This window comes from Cydia pomonella, chromosome 22 (assembly GCF_033807575.1).
Source record: "Cydia pomonella isolate Wapato2018A chromosome 22, ilCydPomo1, whole genome shotgun sequence".
Taxonomy (NCBI): Eukaryota; Metazoa; Arthropoda; class Insecta; order Lepidoptera; family Tortricidae; genus Cydia; species Cydia pomonella.
The window spans coordinates 12,205,721-12,223,497 of record NC_084724.1 but is presented as its reverse complement, the minus strand read 5'-3'; the positions used below and the strand labels follow the sequence as shown (position 1 = coordinate 12,223,497).

General features: G+C 36.7%; 1 protein-coding gene across 1 annotated transcript in view; it reads right to left on the bottom strand.

The window, feature by feature from the left end:
• LOC133530241 (uncharacterized) overlaps nucleotides 1-17,494 on the bottom strand; it is a 186,111-nt gene extending 168,617 nt beyond the window's left edge. The window contains exon 1 of the mRNA XM_061868117.1: nucleotides 17,308-17,494. The gene's annotated coding sequence lies outside the window, so the exon portion shown is untranslated. The remainder of the gene's footprint in view (nucleotides 1-17,307) is intronic.
• Between the last annotated feature and the right edge of the window lie 283 nt (nucleotides 17,495-17,777).

Genomic DNA, 17,777 nt, shown 5'->3' with positions numbered 1-17,777 from the left:
ATAAGGGTTACTAATAATCGTTTTTTTAAGTCTTCACTTAATTAAACTACGCAAGTGAGGCAGTACATACCCGCAATCATTTTAATACGCTAGGCTAGAGAGGATTGGAGTTTACTAATTACATAATTATATTATAAGTCTACATTATAAATTCATTTATATGAATCAACTAGTAAATCAAAATGAAATAGGTAAATAATTAAAATTAAATTAAAACGCTCACGCAATTGAATCTATATTAGCCCGACCGATTTTCAATGATGATGGATCGACATATCACGGATTCAATAACGGCACTGATATGCCAAATATCCTCAATTATTATGAAATACTTTACGAGAAACGGCAAAAGCAATAAACGGAAATATAAACACCGTCGAAAGATTTCACCACCAATTCGACCATTTACATTCTGCATCAAATAGTGACCGTGACAGCCAAAGTGGCTTAATATTTATATTTGGCCACTTTGGCCGCCACCTGTTAATACTGACTGTACCTAGTTTCACATGAGCAAAACTTTAAACTAATAAGTGTGTAGGTATCCAACGAGAATACACCTTAAACTCCAAGAGCTCAGCGTAAGAAAAACATGCAAAAGTTGCGCTTCGCAGATAAATGTAACAAGTTAATGCTGGGCGCAATAAATGGGACAATAAAAGCTTCTGCATCAAATAAAGTGACCGTGACAGCCAAAGTGGCTAAATATTTATATTTAGCCAGCACCTGTTAATACTGACTGTACCAAGTTTCACATGAGCAAAACTTTAAACTAATAAGTGTGTAGGTATCCAACGAGAATACACCTTAAACTCCAAGAGCCCAGCGTAAGAAAAACATGCAAAAGTTGCCCTTCGCAGATAAATGTAACAAGTTAATGCTGGGCGCAATAATTGGGACAATAAAAGCGTTTCAATTAAGCGCAGATCGCATCGCGCGCGCAGTCCGCAGCACGCACGCGAGCGATTACCGCACTTACACCGCGTTAGAACACTTACTACTTATCGGCTATCGTAACCTACGCCGAATGCAAGAAACGTGACATATGTTGTATGTATCCCGGAACTGATTGAATTTAAATTGATTATTACTTATACAAATACAAATTATTTATTGTTTGAATGTGAGTGGTTATAAATGGTGGTAGTGTTAGTATTTTGTTACATCACAATCAGCCAGAATTTGGCGTACAATACTTGGACTCTCAGTATGCATGTCATTAAAACCAATTAAGAGTATAACAATGTCAGAATAAAAATAAGTATTAAGTAATTATAAAAAAAAGTCAATAATCATTATAAAAAAGAAAAATATTAATAATATGTACTGTTATGTATGTACATCGTTAATTTATCAACGCTTTCTAGCGTGAAGACCAGGGTAAGAACTAAAACATTCCCCATCCCTGAAGCCTGAAGCCAGACTTCAAGAAAAACACCAAAAAAAAAAACAGCTATTGATATAATAATTCCAATCATTTTTAATTTCATCCGGTCGATTGTTTTTATTGTGGACTTAACAATAATATTTATTCATGTCACTTTAAATCACCATAGTTAAGATCAAACTTTATGCGTCACATCGTATTAATAATCCAAACACTTATCAAGTGTTTTCGCACAACAAAACGCATTCAAAGATGCTGGTTCAAAATGATCAGGGCAGCGGCGGCGACTCGGTGCGTAAATCAAGCCGTCACCCCGCCGCTGCGCCCATTATTCCATTCCGCTGCTTATCTATTTAGCGCTAAAGCTTACTCCATCATAGAGCCATACAGTTCAAGTGGACAAATGGAAATATTCTACGAGTTGTCACAAAGTCGAAAGTCATAAAACAATCTCGAAGTTTTTGGTGAGTCCCTAGATTATGATAAACATGAATGATCTAAGATCGTACGGTGCTATATCATGGACGCTTTTAATTGGTTGTTGCTGCCTCTTGCAACTTTTCGCTGGCCAGCCACTACGATGCTCGTAGTAACATTATGGCACACTAACTAGAGGGCTTTTTAGAGCGGACCCCAGGCTGCAAAATGCCGGGGCAACGCGAGGAAGGAGGACTAACTAGAGGGCTTTTGTTGCTCTTCAAATTATACAACTTTATCCGGGGCTTCTGACCATGTCAACATACCGACACATGAATGATAGGACGCTAAAATAAAGAAATTAAAACTTGCGCAATACAGTCAGATACAAAGAGCTACATGGTGCGCTTCATCTCTTACGTCGTCCAAAATTGAACTCTTATCATGCGTCCACAGCATTCGTCAACAATCGCTCATTCTATAAATGAAACACTCAGACCGATTCAAACGTGTCAGTGATATTTAAATAATGAAATTTTGATATCGTGCATTTTGCTCGCGCCAATACATCTACGGGCAAGTATGAGCGAAATGCACGATAACTTAATGACATTATTTAGTCGTCATTCTGATTGCAGTGTACGTTCAAATTGGCCCGTCCATATGACCGATGCCTAAGCGCAGCAAAAAGCGGTCGGGACGCGGCGCGGCGCGGACGCCGATCTGCATAATGCGCGTGGTGGAATGCGCCGCGGGCAGCGGCTGCGGGGGACATATGCCGGCTGATTGTTCACCCGCACCGTCCAACGTGATAAACACGAACATGAAGTGCCTGGATTCTCGGGAAAATGTAACAGAGGACACTCCGGGCTTGATATCTGCTTGATAAATTGTGGTGTGCTGTCAAGTGAGATCTGATTAAGTCATTATATTTGATACAATACGAACTCTAAAAAGTATACAATGAATACGAATAGCACTCAAGTAGAACTAAACAACAGACGGCCTTTAAAATTTTAGTCTTTCAAAGATTACCGACTTAATAACAATCAAGTGGCCTGGGCTGCTTGCCACTTACTTTCAAATAATTAATTGAACATTGTACGATGTCCGCAGCAGATAGCGGCCAGTAAAAGCCTCCTTTCTTCCCGGTCTCGATAACCCAATTTCCTGCGTGACCCGCGCACGCGCCGCTCACAGCTAACAGTTCATTTACAAGCCATAAAGCCGGTAATAGAAGGAAGTGGGGACCGTTGGTCGGACCCTACAAAGTTATACTGGGGCTAGGAGCTATAGAACTCATAAAACAATGTTCCTGTTAGTAGGAACAGGAACCCTTCTTCGGAACACAAATCAAGTGTTAGTAAACACTTGATTTGTAACACATAAAAAATGGCGACAAACATGTAATTCGAAGCTTTCTATTTCCTGGCCGAGGTGTTTATATTTACTATTTGTTCTTCTCGACGCAGCCGGAAAGCGGCAATTTTGTTTATTGCAGCGGGCCGAAAGTTGGCGCTTCCCAGCTCGAGAAAATATAATATTTTCTAAACAGAGTAAAATAATGTTTTAATTTAAATTAGGCTGAAGTTTTTAATTGCGAAAGTGACACTGAAAGAGAGAGATACATTGAAAGAAATGTTTGCATAAAGGTAACGATTTTTTTAAATACTTGCGAACCTATTGGCCGGTGTAACACATAAGTTACACCGGCCAATAGGTTGGTTTGTAACAACAAAATCACTTTTCGTACATTGATCAAAATTTATTTAATTTTTTCTTTAAATTCAGTTTCTTTTTTAATTACTCAATGATTTTGGGTACTTTTTTGCGTAAATAAAAGATTATGAAATCAGACATACATTTTACTTTTTTAAAGTATGTTAAAAATTCACAAAACCAAAACATCTAAACAGAAGCCAAGTCATGAATAAACCACAAATTGTACACGGCGAAGAGAACATGAGGTCTCGATCGCCGCTCCTGGTAACGATACTTATTAGTTAAAAATAACCGTAGTGGTTAGCCTTTTTAGTAAAAAACGTTTACGTACAACAAACACCCGGCATGTTAATAATGGTTAAAGCTCAGGTATAATAGGTATAATCATACGCATCATGGAGTTGCAATCGAACTACTTGCGCGGTTGAAGCTGCTCGAATAAATAGTACTTCTTGTAGGTAAATATGCGATATTTCTGCCAAAAAAAAGTGCAGTTTTGCACCCTAGTACATAGATTATAATGCCTATGATGCCTGGAAGATTAACTCAGTACCGTATATTAGGCTTTAGGCTACGATAAATCATCATCATCATAACGTGCTATCATCCTCTTTGTGTACGCCACTTATCCCGGTGCTGGGATAGCCGCATCCAGTGCCCCGCGGTTTTCGGATGTCATCCACCCTACGAGCCAACAGACGTCATCCGAAAGCCACCAATCCGTAAACATTTTGCCTGTCAACATGTCCCGCCCAATTCCATTTCAGCTTGGTAATGACGTCACCCACGTCTCGCATCTTGGTGCTATAATAAATATTAAGTTTAAACTCAACTAAACTATATTTCATCAAGATACTTAACTGTTCCCTATGCGCAACGCGTTGATGTCGATTACTTGTCGACTCACAATCTTTGTTTAGGAAAAAAAATCTGAACTGATCAGTACCCCTAGTGTAACTTTGATCGACATCATAACGTGACGAACGCGTTTGCGTTAAGTCTCATTTTGTATAGGATTTTGAGTTTCCAAAACGTCCCGCTTGGCGCGCTCTTTCGAAATCCAATACAAAATGAGACTAAACGCAAACGCGTACGTCACGTTTGGAAATCGAATTTAGTTACACTAGGGGTACTGGACGACAGTTTGCACGCCTTACAAACTTTTCAGTGTGTCAGGCATAAACATAACTATCAGGCCTATTCGAGTTTTAGTTATTAAATCTCATTCCAATATGATATGTGCTGATATGATACATGTCAATGTCAAAAGTGTTGATTTTGGTTGAAGGTTGACATAATGTGCAGTTTAGCAGGCCCTAGATTGGAACCATGTTAGATCAGTATCACATTACATTGTTGGAATCGGCCTGTATTTTTAATTTTTTAATAATGTGGAATAACGCAGCGTGTGAAAATCGATTTATACCAAACCAATAACCAATGACTAGAGTTAAATAAATATCTTGTATAAAAATGACTTAATTCTTTTTGCAAGCAAACCGCAGCCAAACGCGTTTCCCATAAACAACGCAATAAAGCTCCTCGTTAAAATATGGTCTATAAATTGAACCGGATAAATATTATCACAGCGGCCACAGATGGCACGGATGCGCGCAAAACGAACACAACATATTTGCTTCACGCTAAACGATGGCAGAAAAAAGTAGCCAACCATGAATCACGAAATTGGAAGGGTTCAGTATTGAGAATAAATGGGTGAAGCGTACTTAAATTGTCTCGTCACCAGGGCCCGTACATTTCATGCCATTGACGTAAAACTGACGTAATTTCACATACAGGCAGTTTTTTATAACACTACAAATTTTGATAGCTAACATATTGACGCGATTTTATTTATTTTATTAAGATGAAAGTTAGACGTTTCTGTACTGATTGTCAAGTATCTATATCAGTTAATTAAAAATGTTGAAAGATTATTTATTATTGCGAAAAAACTACTTGGAGTCATACCTACTCTATGTAGCGTGACGTCATTTTTCCGTCAATGGCATGAAATGTACGGGCCCTGTTCATTACACAAATGATTTATGTATTAGCATGCATTATATTTTAATAACTACATGCCACCAGGTAGGTCTTCCTTTATTTGTGTCGCAGACGTCGCAGTACTACAAAATAAATAGCCGATAACTTTGTCTCTTCGTGCCTTAAGTAACGATAACGATGTGGACAGCCATGTAAGAATAAAATTGAATGGATATTCGTTCCTTTTTAGCTATAAATATTGTACACTTGAAGAATATTCTTAAGGACTTCTTTGCTTCAGATATTTAAACTTGAGTATTATTTTCACTTATCACGCTTCTAAAATTCGTCTTTATGCATAAAAATGATTCTTTAGCTCATGAAATTAACATTAAGTCTAAGTCTAGACAATTATACCCATTAGCCACCACAGGACACCAAGTTAGAAAATGATCTAATCTATCGAATGAACCTCTTGTTTTAAGATCATGTTGTACAATTTAGTGAAGACCAATGTAACTATTATAAATGTTATATCCAAAGGAAACAGAATATTTATATAAATGTACCCTTTAATTGTGCAAGTCACGTCTCGTAAAACTTTACTTGAACTCGAATAAATACAGCAAGCAAACAAGAAATGATGACTCTCGTAAAGAAGTGTAATTAATCGCTGACTTTTATGATTGTCTCCATCAGAACATTCCTACCGCGATATATTGCATCCGTTTCAATATTTAGTCAAAATGAGACAAGCCTTAATGCAAGTAGGTATGATCGTAAAGATTTTACAAGTGCAAACCAAAGAACAGTTATGTAAAACCATTAAAGGAGACATTAAAATAACTCGTATTATCAATGAATTAAAAACACAGCCAAAAAAGTTGAATTTAGTTACTTGTCACGCGGGCAACGAACCCAAAACCGGACTTTTGGGACGTTTATTGTCAATAGTCACATGTATTTTTATTGAGACGCCAAAATAAAAGTATGATAATAACGTACGTCGGTGTGAATGTATATTTTAGGGTTCAGTAACTTTGACCATACTAGTTCCTCTGTCTGTTGGTTTACAAAAATACATCTTTCAATATATTTATGTCTGATATTAAGCGGAAAACTATGGCTACATCAACGTGTTTTTAAGATTCATGTACGTAAATTTCTTTATTATCCAGTCACTTTTTAGTGAAGGAAAACATCTGAGTAATTAATTCCAATAAGGTTTATAATATGTACATACATACATATAATCACGCCTATTTCCCGGAGGGGTAGGCAGAGATCACGGATTTCCACTTGCTACGATCCTCTTTCGCTTCCTTCACTTTCATGACGTTCCTCATACACGCTCGTCGGTTTAGGGCGCTCTTGACCTGGCCTTTCTTCTGGATTTCCCCGATTTGATCAGAGAAAGTCCGCCGAAGTCTACCCCTTCCAGCTCCCTCTTTTACTTCTTCCTTATACACACTCTTTGTTAACCTTCTTTCACTCATTCTCTCCACGTGTCCAAACTATCTCAACATACCTTTCTCAATTTTTGTCACTACATCTTCGTTCAGTCCACACTTTTCCCTTATCACACTGTTCCTAATTCTATCTTGTAATTTTACACCGCACACACTTCTCAACGCTCTCATTTCTCTTCTTATGCCTCTTCTGCCATACCCAACTTTCGCTACCATACATAAGTGTACGTACTATAATATGTAGCTACATAACTACCATACATTTGTGTATGTACTATAATATGTAGCTACATAACTACCATACATTTGTGTACGTACTATAATATGTAGCTACATAACTACCATACATAAGTGTACGTACTATAATATGAGAGCGTTGAGAAGTATGTGTGGTGTAAAAGGAGCTCCTTTTAATATAGTTTTCGTTAAAAAAATATTTTTTTTTTTTTCATAACCCTTAAAAGTAATTCGGCCGATTCATTTTTTACCATTTGTCAAATTACGCTTATCATCATTTTACACCTCGCAGTGCCACCGTTTAACGGGTGTTGATGTTAAATACCGTCGGTATATCTGGGACTCAGTAAATTCGACTGCTTATGACATTTTCACTTACGAACACATTTCGCTGTTCAGTTTGTTTACATCAACTGTGAGGACAAATTAGCAATAAAACGGCTGCTGCTATATATCGGGGACACCGATCAAATTACTGACAAAAGTTGTCAAGTAACCCGCTATTTTAAATAAATAATCGAGCGCCTGACGGCGTAAATCTAAAAGATCATGCAATATTATGCAAAAGATGGTCTAACGAATATAAAAATAAATGCAGATATCCATATTTTCGAAAAAAATATTTTATGCTATTTTCTAAGGTGTCATTGAAATAAAAATGCATAATTTAATTAATTTACCTATCTCAGTAATGGGTCATTGACAACATCAAGCTAACCCGGCCAAGTTAATTGTGGTTATTAATTAGTTTCCCACCGTTGACGAAGCGCGATCAAATAAACTATCAGCTCAGAAAAATGTCGCGAATGAATATAAGTTTAGTAGTAGATAGGACTTTATTCTTTATTCAAGTAAATTCGCGTATCTGACACAGGTAGTAGATTCGCATCTTGATTGGATGATGAAACATAAATATAATTGACGATAGAAGTCCTCGCGAAACTCTTTCGCACGGTGTTATAACAAATCGGTCGTTTATGTTATTATGAAATATGAGATATTACAAATTATTTGTACGTACAGTTTGTACTTATGTAAGTTTTCAATAACAATTTATTATTCAAATGTTTAAATTATTCGAAGCGGTGGTAGCCGAGTGGATATGACGTCCGACTTTCAATCCGGAGGTCGCGGGTTCAAATCCTGGCTCGTACCAATGAGTTTTTCGGAACGTATGTACGAAATGTCATTTGATATTTACCACTAGCTTTTCGGTGAAGGAAAACATCGTGAGGAAACCTGCACACATCTGCGAAGAAATTCAAAGGTGTATGTGAAGTCCCCAATCCGCATTGGGCTAGCGTGGGGACTATATAGCCCGAGCCCTCTCGCGCATGAGAGGAGGCCTGTGCCCAGCAGTGGGACGTATATAGGCTGAATTATTATTATATTTAAATTATTCTCTAGAATCATTACAAAAGAGCCAATGAGCAAGTAGTCCCAACTAATATTATAATGCGAAACTGACTGTGTTGTATTTTAATATAAAGATAGTTTGAAGTCCGAAGAAGGACATAGTATAGCTTTTCATTATTTCACGCATACAAAGCTATTTAATTATAGCTATTAATAAGTATGGTTTAAAATAAAAAATAAAACATAGTGAAACTCCACACAGCCTTTAATTACCCTATCGCTTCAAGACTGTCGTTAAGTTGACTGCGTTTCCTGCGGTGGAAGCATGGTTCCATTTTTATCACTTATCACTATGCCCGTCACTTTCGCACTTACGTACTTGTTAGAACGTGACAGGCTTGGTGACAAATGATAAAGAGCCGACCATCTTAGCCCTACTGCCCCGCCGTTGTAAGAAGACCTTCCGTATGCACATCCTGTGAACGCCAGTAGGTCAAAAGAGCAATATACATTATTAAACACTTGCAACATTATACACAAACTGTGGGAAGCCAGTGTCCTCTGCTCTGTATTGTAGGTACTTAACCTTGTCACGGCGCATTTTATTTAATATTTACCTTCACTAATTTTGTGCTCCTGAATTTTCATGATGTCTAAAGACATTAAGGAATGCGATATTTACATGCTTTCAATTCAGTCACACTTATCAGAGATAACTTTTATAATTACGAAAACACTGAAGATATTATGAACATAATTACTTCACTATCTATTGAACATATCTGTAATTTTTTGCATACACATACAAACACACACACACATACACACACATATATATATATATACATATATTCAATTATGAAATAGTATAATTATTACATAAGTAATAAAAAATGAATTTTTAAAAGTAATTGTTACAATTAATAATGTAAACTAAAACATGACTAAATTAAATATAACTTAAAAATCTAAATACACATATTTAGATTTTTAAGTTATATTTTTCAGTATCCGTTATAGTTCTCAGTAGTAGTTATATTTATCAGTAGTATAGTGATCCTAAGTGTATTTAATTTTTTATCTAAAATTGTATAAATATAACATCTTTTGCTACGAAATTTTTGGGGAGGAGCGCTGTTTACCCTAAAGTACAAGTTAGGTATACCTATTTAGGAAGCAGAGTTTCTAATTTAAGGAAATCTATGTAACTTGATGTTTATGAAATAAAAATTTAAAATTCAATTGCTCAAACATGGCTCAAACCATTAAATACAGTGCTCGAAAAATTTCAAGAAAACAGTACCCCTAGTGTAAATAAATTCGATTTTGAAACGTGACGTACACGTTTGCGTTTAGTCTCATTTTGTATTGGATTTAGAAAGAGCGCGCCAAGCGGGACGTTTTGGAAACTCAAAATCCTATACAAAATGACACTTAACGCAAACGCGTTCGTCACGTTATGATGTCGATAAAATTTACACTAGGGGTACTGGTTTCATGAGAATACGATCTGGGGGCCGAACAAGTTGACAATCGTACAAATTTTATATTAAAGAAAAGTATCGCTCGCAGGCGTATCTGCTTGATAAAAAAATTTGACAATCGCACATCGACAAACGTTAAACGAAAAGAAATAATGCATTCTATTCATTATTTAAGTTTCGATTGACATTTCCTATCAACGATTGTTATCTTTTCTAGGCCCCCTGTACAGTCACGGACTTTAATCGTTGGGCCATTTAGGGTTCACTTTACATTGGTCATTTTACACTCAAATTACCTTGAACCCTAAATGGATAATAAATTAAAATATGTGACCGTACGGTCACGTCTCAAAATATCGATACGGACAAAGTGCCTAAAACATGTATACACCACCCTAATATAATAATATATATATATATATATATATATATATATACATCGTGTATACGAATTTTTGGCACTTCGATCGTGTCAATGTTTTTAGACGTGATTGTACCTAGATGATAACAGCCGAAGAAACGAAATTATTTTTTGTTCAAGATGAAACTGAGACGCTTCGCACACATTCAGTCGTAATTTCATAATACCCGATTTACTTATTGATTAATGTTAACTACGATTTTGCTAATTGCGTTTAGGAGCAAATGTATGAAGTCGCACTTAATGTATACATCGGGTCTAAGACATACAACACACTTGTTCTCACAAGTATGTCATCAGAATCATTAAATGAAAGACAAATATTTGACAGCAAAAACGCTTCCATTTGTTATCGTGTCAAACGTGTCGTTCCCAGCGACGTAACACATACGTTGTTGTACAGTCAAGTGTAAAAATATGGGTGTACACATGTTACTCAAAAATATGTCCCATAGCATCTTATTGCAGTGTAATATGAGCGTAGTACCATATTTATGAGACGATTCTTTCGATACATATTTTTGCACGTGACTGTACTTACTTACAGATAATGTATCTTCTTCGGTGCTTACTTAATTTGCGATTGCGGTATCGCAAACTACAAGGTGTGAGGTAATATATAAAGCAAACGAATACAAGCAAACGCAGAGCGAAAAATATATCATAAAACGATTGTTTTTTTATGCGTAAAACAAATTGTAGATTGTTTTTTTAAGATTTGGGTACCAATAAAGAATATCCTATCTATCTATAATTAAATTAATTAATTAATATTATAGGACATTATTACACAAATTGACTAACTCCCACAGTAAGTTCAACAAGGCTTGTGTTGAGGGTACTTAGACAACGATATATATAATATATAAATATTTATAAATACTTAAATACATAGAAAACACCCATGACTCAGGAACAAATATCCATGCTCATCACACGAATAAATGCCCTTACCAGGATTTGAACCCGGGACCATCGGCTTCATAGGCGGGGTCACTACCAACTAGGCCAGACCGGTCGTCAAATCTATGTCCATATCTATGTTCGGGTTAAACATTATGATTTCGTGAAAAATCTAACATACGGTCAGCGGTCACTGACACGATATTGAAAGAGTTGTAACATTTGATCGCATGACACTAAGCTTTAATAAAGGATTTATTGCCAAATCAAAAATCATAATCGATGCATAATCCTCGGTTTAAGCGCCGCCCACGTCCACCTACAGCGTTGTGAGCATACTGGCTTCGTCGTAAACTTGATGCATTTTGCTATAAAACTTGATATACGTGATAATAATAGACGTGTATTGATTCGTATATTTAAAAATACAGTATAAAGTTATAACTAGGTATTTGCTAACTATTTTCAGGTACTCCATTTCTTCTTTGAGTTAAGAACAGACAGAGCTCAATATTTAAGAAAGGCTTTTTCATTTGACCGGATCTCTTAAACTATTGGTAGACTTGACTCCCTCCATCCCTATTTCTTATTACATTGTCATCGATTGCGCATATTCTTACGAAGTTTCGAGCCAATATGGCTACTAACAGTGAATAAACATTTAATTCCTAGTCACAAAGAAAACAAATATAAATCTAAAAAGTTTTTAGCAAAAATTTCATTTTTGTTACAAGCTTTTATTGCTGACTGTACTTTTCTTTACACGGGCAGCCAATACTCATCGAGCCAATTCTAAAAACCCCAAACACAATTAGGTTGCGTTGTTTTATCACAGAGTTCCTATGGCTACCTCCTGTCCCCATCATTAGATCAGCTCGATGGTACCATAATATTGCATTGTCACCCGACTTACATATGTATGAAAATTTTCAACTTCATCTGAGACCAGGAAGTGGGTCAAATTTTACTTGCAAGATTTTACCCGTAAATACATAGGTAAATAAAAGCTTGTTAAATAATTAATAAATACATTTGTATTTAAGTTCGATTGGACCACATTCTTGCTTGCTATTACTTATTTAGACATCTCGTGAATTACGAGATGTCTAAATAAGTAATAGCAGGCAATAAGGAAGCAGAGCTAAATGTTACATGCAAAAGACATATACCTATTTAATTGGAGTAAAATAAATTGCTGAAATTGTTTGATACCTTTAATTATGAAATTAAAAAAACTGGCCAAGAGCATGTCAGAACCGTGCTCACGGTAGGGTTCCGTAGTTACGCATCCGTCACAATAGTTATTAGTCTTTGCAGCACTTTTATTAAGGGGGCTTCCCTTTGCAATAATTCAAAAACCGGCCAAGAGCATGTCGGGCCACGCTCAGTGTAGGGTTCCGTAGTTACTCTTCCGTCACAATAAGCTAAACTGGAGCTTAAAGTGTAGTAAATGGTACCTTTCACCCGAGTTAAACAAATAGGCAAATTTGCATAATCAGTACCTAATTAAAGTAAGTCTTTTTACTATGAAGGGAAAACTTTTTGCGATAACTCAAAAACAGCTAAACTGATCATGTCCGCTATAGTTTTCATTTAATGTCTTTCTTAAGCTCTACTTCCACGATTTTTTTCATATTTTTTTGACCTATGGTTCAAAAGTTAGAGGGGGGGGGACACATTTTTTTTTTCTTTCGGAGCGATTATCTCCGAATATATTCACTTTATCAAAAAATGTTTCTTGAAAACCCCTATTAGTTTTGAAAGACCTTTCCAACGATACCCCACACTCTAGGGTTGAAGCGAAAAAAAAAATTCACCCCCACTTTACGTGTAGGGGAGGTACCCTAAAAATAGTTAAATTTTTAGATTTTAGTGTACGACTTTGTCGGCTTTATTGATTTATATATCCATGCCAAATTTCAGCTTTCTAGCACTAACGACCACGGAGCAAAGCCTCGGACAGACAGACAGACAGACAGACAGACGGACATGGCGAAACTATAAGGGTTCCGTTTTATGCCATTTGGCTACGGAACCCTAAAAACGGCTTAAACGTTCATTGAAAGTATTTGCTAAATTTTACATTCACGATTCTACTCACAATTTTTGGACCCATGGGTCAAAAGTCAGAGGGGGGCACATTTTTTTTCTTTAAGAGCGATCATTTCCGAAAATATAATTGTTCTTAAAGACCTCTATTCATTTTGAAAGACCTATCCAAAGACAAAAGTCTAGTTCTAGGGGAGATACTCTAAAACTTGATTTATATATACATGCCAAATTGCAGATTTCTAGCATTAACGATCACGAAGCAAAGCGGCGGACATGGCAAAACTATAAAGATTTCTAGCTGACTATACAGAATCCTAAAAATAATAAAGTTATTTTAACGTGAGTATGTAAATTTATTTGGCATCTGTAAAGATTCTGCCGCTGCCGTCAATTATACTTATAAGTTATAAGCATGGATCTTTGTGTAGCTTCTAACTACACAAATATTTCCAGTCCAGTGCAACAAGTATCGCCGGAGGACTTAGAACTTTTTTCTCTATTGGCAAATGCTCAGCTTCATTTCATAACTTAGCTCTTTGGCAGGACATTAATTCCATTTGACAGGTTGGTCAGTGTTTTGACAGCTCAGTGCGAACGTTCTGACAGTTGTCAGCAATCGATCCCTTTAGTAAATCTATGAAGGATATTATTGACAGGTGGAATCACAAGCAGACTGAGAAATTATGCAAGGTGTTCGCTAGAGTTACGAAGTCACGGTTTGGTCAGTCAGACGTTGTGGTACAGTCAAGGTATTAAATATTGATACGGATAAAGTTCCAAAAACATGTATACACTACCTTAATGTATGGGCAATAAGGGCGTGTATACATATTTTTGGCGCTTTGTCCGTGCCGATATTTAATACCTTGACTGTACCTACATTGATTCCAAAACTGGGGTTGGTAGGAGTTACAGATTGGGGGTCGTCGGGGTTACACATTGCGGTAAAACAGTTCTTTTTGAGGGTAATAGAGTAGATTTATTATAATTAAATACTTGGATTGTTTGCTAACAAATAATTTCAAATCATGTTTCACTGGGGTAACGATATTAAAAAGGTTAAAATTACTTAGTTCGGTGTCATACTTTCTACACCTTTCGTTCTAAGCTTCGTTTTTTGAGAGTCTATAGACAAATCTCTCCATCTGTATTTGTTTTAATGGATCATCAATGCCCGTATTGTCTGAGTTATTATGCTTTGTGCGTGATTCGGCACGGTGGTACTGAAATGCGTGGCTAATGTTTGTTGGTCAGGGTAAAACATGTTCTGTTATATTTTTGAATGTTTCATTTAATTTTATCTGATGCAACAAATCTAGCATAAGTAACGGAGTGCCAATTGCGCCGTTTTTTTGACTTGTCTTGATAATTTTAGAATGACAAAAGTACATAAGTCTACAGGCAAATGTTCATGTCAGTCAGATAGCGATATGCAATTATATATAAACACGTTAGTAACTTTATACGAGTATGAGACTATAATTAACAACGGGGAACTAATTATAACTTGTTGATAAATAATGATTTACCACCATAGGACTCCAGTAGGTATACATATGTTATTAAACCATAACATAAAACTGTTCAAACCATAAAAATAAGACCAATAATAGGAATCCAATCATTCTAAAGATAATCAAGCTTTGGAATACCCCTAAGGTGTGACCAAAGAATAACATGTTCTGAAGCAATCTTGAATTGCTTGAGGCAGTAATTAACAACACGTTAGTTTCATCTAGATCATGTTTGTCTCCGTTCACACCAAGAAAACAAGCACCAGATCAGACAAGATCGATCTAAACGTACGTGAGTTTAAATTCTTAAACCATATCGACTACTTCGCTACTGGAAAACCATTATAAAATTGTCGGACAGTAATTGGAATCTGGCGGTCACGTTACACAAGCGTTCTGTTTACAGAATGTTTTGTGAATTACTAGACTGGTATCACTGAGCTCGAAGGTTGAATCTTCGAAAGCAAAAGCGAACGGAAACAGGAGCCTCGTTAATCAATCAATGAGTAATCAACGCGTCGAATAACTGCATTACGTGATTTCGGTGCATGTAGGCGCGCTAGTTAACGTCCTCCCGACACGCAACGCAGCGCCGCGCCTTTGCTATTATATGTTTCCAGTAGGAATAGAGATCATGGAGTGAAATTGGAAACTTATGATTTGTAGCTTATTGTCTGATGGGGTGATTTGAAGCATTTGAAAATCCGTCAACTAAATTAGTCCGAAAAATGCACTGCCGAAAATATAATGTTTTCAAAAAATTGTTCCTTTACCTTTTTTATTTTACGACTTTGTCGGCGTAACTGATATCCATGCCAAATTTTAGCTTTCAAGACTGGCAGACTTAGTTGACCACGGAACCCTAAAAATAACTAATTAAAACAACTTTCAAGCGGTTATGGAATGAAAAAGAGGCGAGGTTAGGGCAGTAAAGAGCTTGTGCCATCTCGTACCACGAGATCAAAGAGTTACGCCGCATGCAAAAATAATCTAGGAAATAGATATTCCACTGATAAAAAATAGCCATTAAACTAAAGATGAAGTTAACCTTCATGATGTCAGCAATGTATCCATTACATAAATCTACAAATACTTACTTAGGCAATAAATAATAATACAGAACATTATATTGAATTCCAATGAAATACAATATATAAGCCCGATATACTCATATTTTTGACAGTTGGACCCCTTTTGCACTTACCATAAAACTGCTGGACTTTATTCCTTAATGGTACGTTTACATCGAGCAAGTTGGTTTAGTAGCTGGCTTTAACAGTGGATGCATGACAGATAATCCAAGGTGGATTCAATCGGGATTCTCAATATTTCAAGAAATCTGAAAAGGGTTCATCAGAATCGGTCTCAATAAAAGCTTTACAGTAGCTTTTATTCATTAATTTGCAATATGATAATAAGTTCCGAAAGTGTAGTTTACCACAAAAAAGGTATTGCATACGAGTATTGCATTCTTTAAAAGGAGGGGGTTGGCAGGAGCCAAGGTCTCGTGAATCACATCTAAATGACATTAGCCTACTTCTCTGCAGAAACGAGATTAGTCTTTTCAGCGAGCAGAAAATATAGCCATTATTTCGGTACTTTGGAGGCAAAAACGTCAACCGATTCCCACGACGAATAGGTCATGAGTGGTCCAAATGCATTTCCGTTAAGTCATTCGATTTTAAATTCCAATAAGAATTTGAGTCATTTCCTTGGAATTTATCTGTCGCGATAATAAGGATAAGTTAGTAGTCAGGTAAAGTTATAGTTAGAAGTTTTGTAATCGGGTCGGATTACCTGTCAGAGTTGGTTAGGAACCAGTTTTGCTTGATCAAGGTAATGTATTGTTAGCTTATTAGAATGTTGACTGCACCGAGTCTACAATTATTTCGGATATTGTCAAAGTTATTAAAGTGTACATCCAATGTATTTATATTAATCTACATATGAAGTTAGAGAATAGACTGGAAGAGACCCTGAAGAGAAATGAAATGAGCATAAACTGAATGTTTGTCTGTGAGTTCTTTCGTTGAATAATCCAGGAGGCTGCGTGGTTCAATAACTCGTGCTAGCCGCGTTCGGGCCACCTTTTCTTCGCCACATTCCGTTCCCTGGCCAAGGCCGAAGAGATTGCTTATTGAATTAAAAAAGCGGGCCACAAATTAGGCATTTCAAAACAATCACCGCAATAAATGAAGTATCAAAAACATTTAAATTGGATTTCGTAACTTATTGTTGACAAATGTTACCCGGGAATGCGACTTGCAAAAGTTGCCTACTTAACCCTTTAGCGGAGAAGTTAACTAGTAAACTAGCTTATAGAGGCTCGGCCCTTCGCAACTCGGCCGCGTAAACTCACCTTTATAAAACTCGCTTGCAATTATCCAAGGAGGTAAATGAAAATGAAACACTATTATGTCAGTTGGAACTTTTGTTATCACGGTAACGTTAAGCACAGATTCACTGTTTCCGAACGCACGAGTTATTTATGTGTGGAGTAGGGCGTAGGTCCGCACCCCGCGCAGGCCCGGGCACTACTGAGGCTGGTGCTGACTCTGGCGCAGCGTCGCGGGGCGCGGAACTCGCCCGGCGGGTCGCCCGCGCCGCGCAGTGCGCACCCAACGGATGGTCCGGTTTGTTTCGTTGCCTTTATTGTTTTGTCAAACGAATAATCCTTTTATGCCAAATTATGTAACAACATTACTTGGCTTTTATTAACATTGCAAGCCTATGCTATAAAATTCACTTTTCTTCCAACGCCTCCATAATATGTCGGTAGCCCTGGTGGCGCAATTATCTGGTTTTATTGTATCGTAATGCTATTGAAAT